We start from the raw sequence: 8,275 nt of genomic DNA, 5'->3' as shown, positions 1-8,275 counted from the left end.
GGATTGAAAACAGTCATTAAATGGATGAGAGAAGGCTTGGGATGGGTGGTACAGCACTTGCCTGGCATGTGTGAGGGTCTGGGTTCAATCCCTAATACCTCAGATTTACGTGTATAGTCACATCCAGATGTGGCAGCACGCGCCTGTAATCCCAGCACTCTGCAGGTGGAGACAGGAGGATCATCCTCCCCTGTGTAGGACTTGGGTACAAACCCAGGACACATGAAACCTCGAAAGAAAAACAAAAGATGGCGATGGGGAGCAAAGCCACCGTGAACACCGCTGCTCGCCACCAGAAAAGCTGGAAGGAAAGGCTGCCAGTGACGTCAGCGGGGATATGGAGCAACTGGAGTGATTGCGCATCGATCTTTTGGACGTGAAGTAGGACAGGCATTTTGAAGAAAAAAAAAGTTTGGTGACTTCTAGTAACACAAATACTTCCTCTGTGAACAAAAAAAAATTCCATTCTTGGCTATTTATGCAAGACAAATGAAAACGTGTGCTCATCATAAGACTTCTAGACTCAGTCACGAATTACTCATAGCTCCAAAGCTAAATATCCACCAACAAGAAGCCAGATCAACGTAGACTCTGTAGTGTCCTCAGGGTAGAACCCTGAAGCAGTGGAAAGGAATGGACTACCAGCAGGCGACAATACGCATTCCTCTCAGGAATGGTGTTGTGCAAGAGGCCAGAGAGAACAAACAGCCAGGCGTGGTGGCCCACGCCTTTGATACCAGAATTCAGGAGGCAGAGGCAGAATGGATTTCTGTGAATCTGAGGCCAGCCTATTCTACATAGCAAGTTCCAGAACAGCCAGAAAGACCCTGTTCCTTTTTTAATAAAAAAAAAAATGACTTTATGGCCAGGTGGTGGTGGCGCATGCCTTTAATCCCAGAACTTGGGAAGCAGAGGCAGGCCGATCTCTGTGAGTTCAAAGCCAGCCTGGTCTACAAAGCTAGTTCCAGGATAGGTAGGGCTACACAGAGAAACCCTGTCTCAAAAAAATAAAAATAAGCAAACAAACAAACAAAAAGGATTTTATGTATATTAGCGTCTTGCCTGCATATACATCTGCGCACCACATGTGGGCCAGGTGCCCACGGGAGCCAGAAGAGAGCATTGGATCACCTGGACCTAGAGCTGCAGACAGTGATGGGCCGTGTGGTTGCTGGGAATTGAATCCAAGTCCTCTGGAAGAGTAGCCAGTGCTCTTAGCCGTGGAGCCATCTCTCCAGCCCTGAGACCCCCCCCCTTTTTTTTGTGTGTGTGTTTCAAGGCAAGGTTTCTCTGTGTAGCTTTGGAGCCTGTCCTGGAACCCACTCTGTAGATCAAACTGGCCTCAAACTCACAGAGATCTGCCTGCCCCCGCCTCCCCAGTGCTGGGATTAAAGGCGTGAGCCACCACTGCCCTGCTGAGACCCTATTCTTAAAAAAAATAATAATAATAAAGTGATTATCTTCCAAGCAATGTAGCCTGTCAGGAAGAACTTTCTGGTTTTCTGCTTTCTGGAAGAGTTTATAAGCTGAAGAGATGACCTGATGCACACACACAAGTGTACACGTGTGCACTATATACACATTCAGACAGGTATCATGTAGCCTGGGCTGGCCTGAAGCTCACTACACAGCCCTAGCTGGCTTCCATCTTTCAATGACCCTCCTGCTCCAGCTTCCCAAAATACACACCACTGCATCCGGCCCAAATCATACTTCTAAGATTGACCGAGAAGGGCTGGGTGTTGTGGCGGCTCAGTTGGTAGAGTATTTCCTAGTGTGCTCAAAGCTCTGGGCTTCTCCCCAGCACTGCAGACAGGTGATTTGTCACCCAGCCCTTGGGAGGCAGGGACAGGAGAATCATCTTAGTTACCTGGTAAGTTTGAAGTCAGCCTGAGCTACATGAGCCCCTGACTCAAACAAAAACAACAAACAAACAAAAATCCAACCTGTCACCTCCTACTGAAAGCTTGGCCTATTTGTAAAAGCAAACAAAAGAGGGACAAAGGGAACAAACACACTGAGAGTCCAGAGCCCCAGGGATGCTTCTTTCCCACTGGGAGCAGCCTCAGGGAGGGTTTCCACAAAGCAGGCCTTGGCAGCTCAGCTTCTGCCCCGGGTGGCCTGGCTTACATGCCAGCTCCTCCCACACTGCCCTCGAGATCCACCCTCCCAGTGAGGGACTCTCAGGGCCCCGCCTGCCCTCGGACGGTCAGAATCAGCATCTGGTGGAGCTGGAGCTCAGTGGTGGAGTGCTTGCCTCGTGTGGGCGAGTTCCTGACTTCTGTGTCAACACTGCTCCCCCAAATTAGACTCCAGCACCTGCACCCTGAGTTGCTGGCAGCCTGCCTGGCCCAGGCTCCTCTTGTGGCCGTCCAGGTGGACTTCTGGCTCCATTTACAGAAACCAACTAACAAAGCACAGCTGAGGGTCTCCTGGGCCACTAGACAGGGAGGATTTCTAGTCTCTGGGACTTGTTGAAGGTCCAGGGAGGCACCTGGCAGGGACCCGGGGATTGGGGCTGTTCAGAGCAGTAGGCAGCCCCTGGTGTGGTGTGGGAAGGGAGGGATACTCACTGATAAACCAAAACACTGGAGTCTGTGTGGAAAGGTCGACACACCTGCATTGCCAAGTCAGTTTCCACACCCACTAAATGGACTGAGCCCCGCGATCCATATCCCTTCTCTCAGCGTTAGTTTCCTCATCGGCAAAATGGGTCTGATGGAAGTAACAACACACCGGAGAGGCACAGAGATGGCTCGGCAGTTAGGAGCATGGCTGCTCTTGCAGAGGAACTGGATTCGGCTCCCAGTACCCACATGGCAGCTCACAACGATCTGTAACTCCAGTTCCAGGGGACGTAACAAGAGCCTTCTGGGGGGCTGGAGAGATGGCTCAGCAGTTAAGAGCACTGACCGCTCTTCCAGAGGTCCTGAGTTCAATTCCTAACACCCACATGGCAGCTCAAAACTGTCTATGACTCCAAGATCTGACACCCTCACACAGACAAAATACCAATGCACATAAAATAAAAATAAATAAATATTTAAAAAAAAAGAACCTTCTGACCTTTGAGGGAAGCAGGCACCCCTGTGGTGCACACACATGCAGACAAAACACTCATATATATAAAATAAAACAACTCTAAAAAAATAAAACAAAACAAACAAACAAATCAAATCCTAAAGCCTGGTGCTTGTTGGTGCTGGGTTGGGAGGCTGCTCAGTGACATACCCTTGTTCAGTGAGTCATCATCGGTATGGGATTGGCCTCAGTGAAATGCATAGCATCCCTCATTTCAGATACGACAATGCACATAGCATGTTGTCCTTTGCGTGATCACCTGCAACAGTAACGACCCAAACAGCTCTGAGAAGCCATTTCTAAATGTCTCCCGGGAGAGGATATTACCCCAGCCTCCTGACCAAACCTCCCTGAGTGTGACTGGTGGACTGGGTGACAGGGGCTCCACCCAGCCTGCCGCACTTGCCAAGCCAGCTGGGGCCCTGGGACCAGACTGGCCCAGATTCTTGGCACTGAGTTTCCCAGTTCTCACTGAGACATCATGTGGGGGAAAGGTGGTCCACCTCTTGCCAGCTTCCTAGTCCGGGACCTCCAACCCGTGGTTTACACTGGGGTCAGGGGCTGTCCCTGCCGCCTCTCTCCGACTTGCCCTTTGCCGTCTCTCTGTAATTCCCTAAGTCTCAGTCCCCTTGGGACACTTGGCGCTAAGGAAAGATTTTTTGGGGGGGTTTAAGATTGTCCCCATTCTCTGAAGAAGCCCAAGAGAACAGAAATCAGCAAGACCAAAGGAATAGAGGAAGGAGGGCCAGGATGGCAGAGGAGCCCCGCCTGGCCCGGGAGCTCAGCCTAGCTTTACCACAGCTTAGTCACCCACCCAGAGGGCCGGGCAGGGCTGGCAGCGCTGCCATCCTGGAAGGCTCTGAGTCACCGGCTAGTGAGGGACAGCTGTGGCCCAGCAGGAAACCAAGGCTAAAGTGGAAGAGGTGTGTGAGGTGTGGGTTGATGGGGCCTGAGTCCCTACCCCTTACTGGCAGGAAGAAGCTGGGAGGGGCTGCCCGGTGCCAGGGGCTTAGCAGGGCCCACCACGACTTAGGACCTGGTGGTCTTAAGCGTCCTCACTCTCAAGAACGGTGGGGAGTGGCGAGATTTGTGCATGAGGCACATCGACCCGCAGAAGGGATTCTTGACGAGACACAAAAGACAGCGCGTGGGAAGTGCCTGGGGAACACTGACTACTACAGCCGCCTCAGTAAGTCAGTTTTGTTGCCAAGCCTCTGAAGGAGGTATCACCAGCAATTCCACTTCTAGAACTTTATTCTCAGAAATAGTTATGAAATTGGACACTGTGCCACACATCTTTAATCCCAGTATTGGAGAGGTAGAGATCTAAGGTTCAAGAGTTCAACGTCATATTCATTCCGTAGCCTGGACTACACAGTGAGACTGTCTTAAAAACAAAACATAACAAACTCCTTCCCACCTCCAAGTTAGTAGACTAAGTCAGGCATGGCAGTGTAAGCCTGAAATCCCAGCATTTGATGTGCAGAGGTAGGAGGATTTCTGTGAGTTCCAGGGCAGCCAGGGAGGCATAGTGAGACACTGTCTTAAAAAGTAAAAGTTGGCCGGGCAGGGGTGGCGCACGCCTTTAATCCCAGCACTCGGGAGGCAGAGGCAGGTGGATCTCTGTGAGTTCGAGGCTGGGCTGGACCGATAGCCTCCAAAGTAATACAGAGAAACCCTGTCTCGTAAAACCAAAAAAAAAAAAAAAAAAAAAAAGAATGTGCTCGACCCCTGAGCTACATCCCACCCCTTTGAAACTTCAGGCAAGTTCCAGCATCCTTGAGCCTGTTTTGTCTTCCAGAAGATGTAGGAAATGAAGATTCAGTGATGCAGAGGATGGGAAATGCAGTACCCAGTGCAGCAGGAGCTGCCCAGTGTGGGAGTTTAGGTTGGGTTGTCTTTGTCCTCATGTCATCCCTGCTCCCTGAGCACTTGCTGACACCTTAGCAACTCTGTCTGGCTTCTGCATTGTTGGGTCTAACCATGAAACCATGACCTGGAAAGGTAGTGAGTCCCCCATTCCTGGAGTTGTGCAAGCAGACGCTAGTTGGCAGGGACTTGCTTTGCTGTCAAGGGAGGTGGATGTGGCTGGTACAGGCGCTGTAACACACACGTCTCCAGGGTTGCTAGGTTCCAGTGCGGTGCGGACAGTCCTAGTCCTCAGAGAGGATGCTCTAGTTATATAAATAACCATACACAGCAAAGGCCTCGGAACGTGCTGACTGTCGTGAAGGAGGAGTTCAGAGTGTGGGGGAGAGCAATGGTGGTGGGCCTAACCTAACTCAGGCTCTCTGCTAAAGGAGAGTTTTATCTGCCGTCTGAGCGATGAATGGCGGTCAGAGGGGCAACACATTGGGGGAAGGTCTTGGCTGATGTGTAAGCTCTAAGATAGGGTAAAGCAGGGCTAGTCTGAAGATGTAAAAGCTCAGGACGGCTGGCAAAAGGGAAGGGGAACAGGCCAAGGAGGGGCTGGTAAGGTGGGTTAGTGGGTGAAGGTGATCGCTGCTGTTCCCAGAGCCCACCCAGTGGAGAAGAAAAGAGATAAAAGACCAGCAGACACTTTTCTTTTTCAGACAAGGTTTTTCTATGTAACAGCCTTGGCTGTCCTGGAACTCGCTCTGTAGACCAGGCTGGCCTCCAACTCACAGAGATCCACCTGCCTCTGCCTCCTGAGTGCAAAATAAACAAGTAAATGTAAAAAAATGTATTTTTTTTAAAAAGGAGAGGCTGAAAGAGTTCCCTAAATGTCACATTTAGGAATCCGGCCTCATCTCGAGACCCGAGGATGGAGAACATGACTGTGTTTGTGTTTTAGAGGAACCCATGTAGGTGTCCAGTGAGAACGAAGAGGTAGGCTATCGACAGGCAGGCCACCATGGGCTGGGCAGTTGCTGCGCCCTGCACAAGGTGACAGTTGTACCAATGAAGAAACAAGAACGGAGTTCCAGAGACCAGGTGACGGGTGGAACAGGCTATGAGTTGCAGTTCCTCCCACTGCCCAAGGGGGAGGTCTGGGCCCAGTGCCAGGGTCCCTTCCGTACCACAGGGCATGCCAACCATGTAAACAGAGGTGGACACATGATATTCCTTCAAAACAAAATCTCCATTCATCCACACCCCCTGCAGTTTACTGGAGGTGTTTGGTTCCGTTTTGTTTTGTTTTTCCCTCCTTTATTTCAAGTTTGACAGGTTTGCCGGGCAAGCAGGTCTGGGGCTTAGAGCCAACCTGAGGGAGAGGAACCTGGGGGGGGCGGGGGGGGGGGGGAAGAAGAGCCCTTCCTTCTTCCTGTAGGACAAGGAAGGGTGCTGGGTGAGCCCCTCCTGGAAACCCTAGAGAAATGCTTGCCCTGCTCTGGGCTTCAGTCCAGGCTCTGGCCCCAGCCCTGTGGACCCTCCCTTTCAAAGTAAAGACTCTTTATTCTTCACCTTCAGATTGCTGTTTCCAAATGTGCTGTAGGGTGGGGCTGGGCAGTCCTGCTGAGAGGCAGGCTGGCAGAAGCCACTTCCCGACAGGACTGGTGAGTCAAGGGCTGTAGGTGGCATTCTTTGTGTAGGGAGAGCAGACCCAGCAAGTGGGCAGCAGGGCTCCTTCCCTCCTCGCCCCAGATCCGAACATACCAACCCATCGTCCACATTCCTGGAGTCACCAAGGAAAGGGGTGGGAGAGCCTGCTGAGTAGAGACAGCCTTTGGGTTGTGACAAAAAGAGCATCTTGCCAGGCTGAGAAAGTCTCGCTAACAGAAAGGGTTCCTAAGGAAGACTAAGAAAAAAGAACACAGGCATGGGGGAGATGGTTCAGCTGGTAGACACCAAGACCTGGATGAGTTCAGATCCCCAGCACCCACCTGAAGGCTGCAGGAGCCTGGGTAGGCGCATGCATCTGTAATCCTAGCCCTGGGGAGGCTGAGACAGGCAGCTGGCCTAGCCAGTCACTGAGCTTCAAGGTAGACCACGATCGAGGAAGACACTGATGTTGGCCCTAAAACACAGAACGTACATTCACTCAACATCCCAGCAGAGAGCAAGCAGAAGGGCATAGGTAAAGAATAGAGGACTAACTTATCGTGTGTCATGATGGAGCGTGACAAGAGAAGACACAAATGACCTCTGTGCTGTACATGTATGACAACACATTGCAGCGGTGGCGCATGCCTTTCATCCCAGCTCTTGGGAGGCAGAGGCAGGCGGATCTCTGAGTTCGAGGCCAGCCTGGTCTACAGAGCGAGTTCCAGGACAGCCAGGGCTACACAGAGAAACCCAAGGGAGACGCTGCCATTGTCATCTGCTCCGATCCGAAAGGTAAAGGCTGGGACGTTGCTCCCCGGTGCAGTTCTTGTCTAGCATGCTTAGCCCTGGGTTGTATGCTTGGCACTGAAAGAAGAGTCATTTGGGAGGGGCACAAGGAAGGGGGATGGGTATGAATATGGGCAAAGGACAAGGATATAAAGCATATGCAAATGTCATCACACACATTATTTTGTTCCCTCAGTACAAATGTTAATGAAAATCAAAGAAATAAAAAGGTGAACATGAGTAAAAGAAAAAGAAGCAGAAATTCCTATGCCTTACTTGAGTTTGTGATAGATCAAAAATAAACCAAACTGTTTAGTTTCAAAAAAAAAAAGGTGAATATGAAAATGACCCCAGGCCACTGGGAAATCCTCTGCTGTCAAGTTCCTGGAATCCATTATGCTGATGACCTTATTCATATTTCTTCTTTTTTTTAATAAAAAAAGGGAAGGGATAGCTCAGAGGTGGAATGCTTGCTTAGCATGAGCAGGACTTCAGGTTCCCACCCTAGCAAAAAACAAAAGCAAAAACCAAGTGACAAATCCTTTTATTCTCCTCTGGCCAGAGGCTGTAACTGCCCTGGGTAATTAACACAGAAGCCAGAGAGATTTGTTCTCAGAACAAACCTCATTCTCCAGTCTCCTCCTCCTCTGGTCCCACCCATCCAAGACAAGGCCCTTTCTCCCTTCCCACCCGTGCAGGAAGGCTTGACACAACCAAACCATGTGGGCCCAAGGACCTAAGTGGAGTCTTTGTCTTTTCTCTCTGACACCCTTAACTCACATCACATGGTCCTATCCCAGAGGTCACCGGCAAGCCCAGCACTTAGGACGCTGAAGCAGGAAGACTGCTCCAAGTCTGCAGCCTGGCCTAGACTACATAGTGAATTCTAAGCCAGTCTGGG

Source organism: Mesocricetus auratus, unplaced genomic scaffold (genome assembly GCF_017639785.1).
Source record: "Mesocricetus auratus isolate SY011 unplaced genomic scaffold, BCM_Maur_2.0 Super-Scaffold_100047, whole genome shotgun sequence".
Taxonomy (NCBI): domain Eukaryota; kingdom Metazoa; phylum Chordata; class Mammalia; order Rodentia; family Cricetidae; genus Mesocricetus; species Mesocricetus auratus.
The sequence above is the reverse complement of the archived record's forward strand: the minus strand, read 5'-3'. Positions refer to the sequence as shown.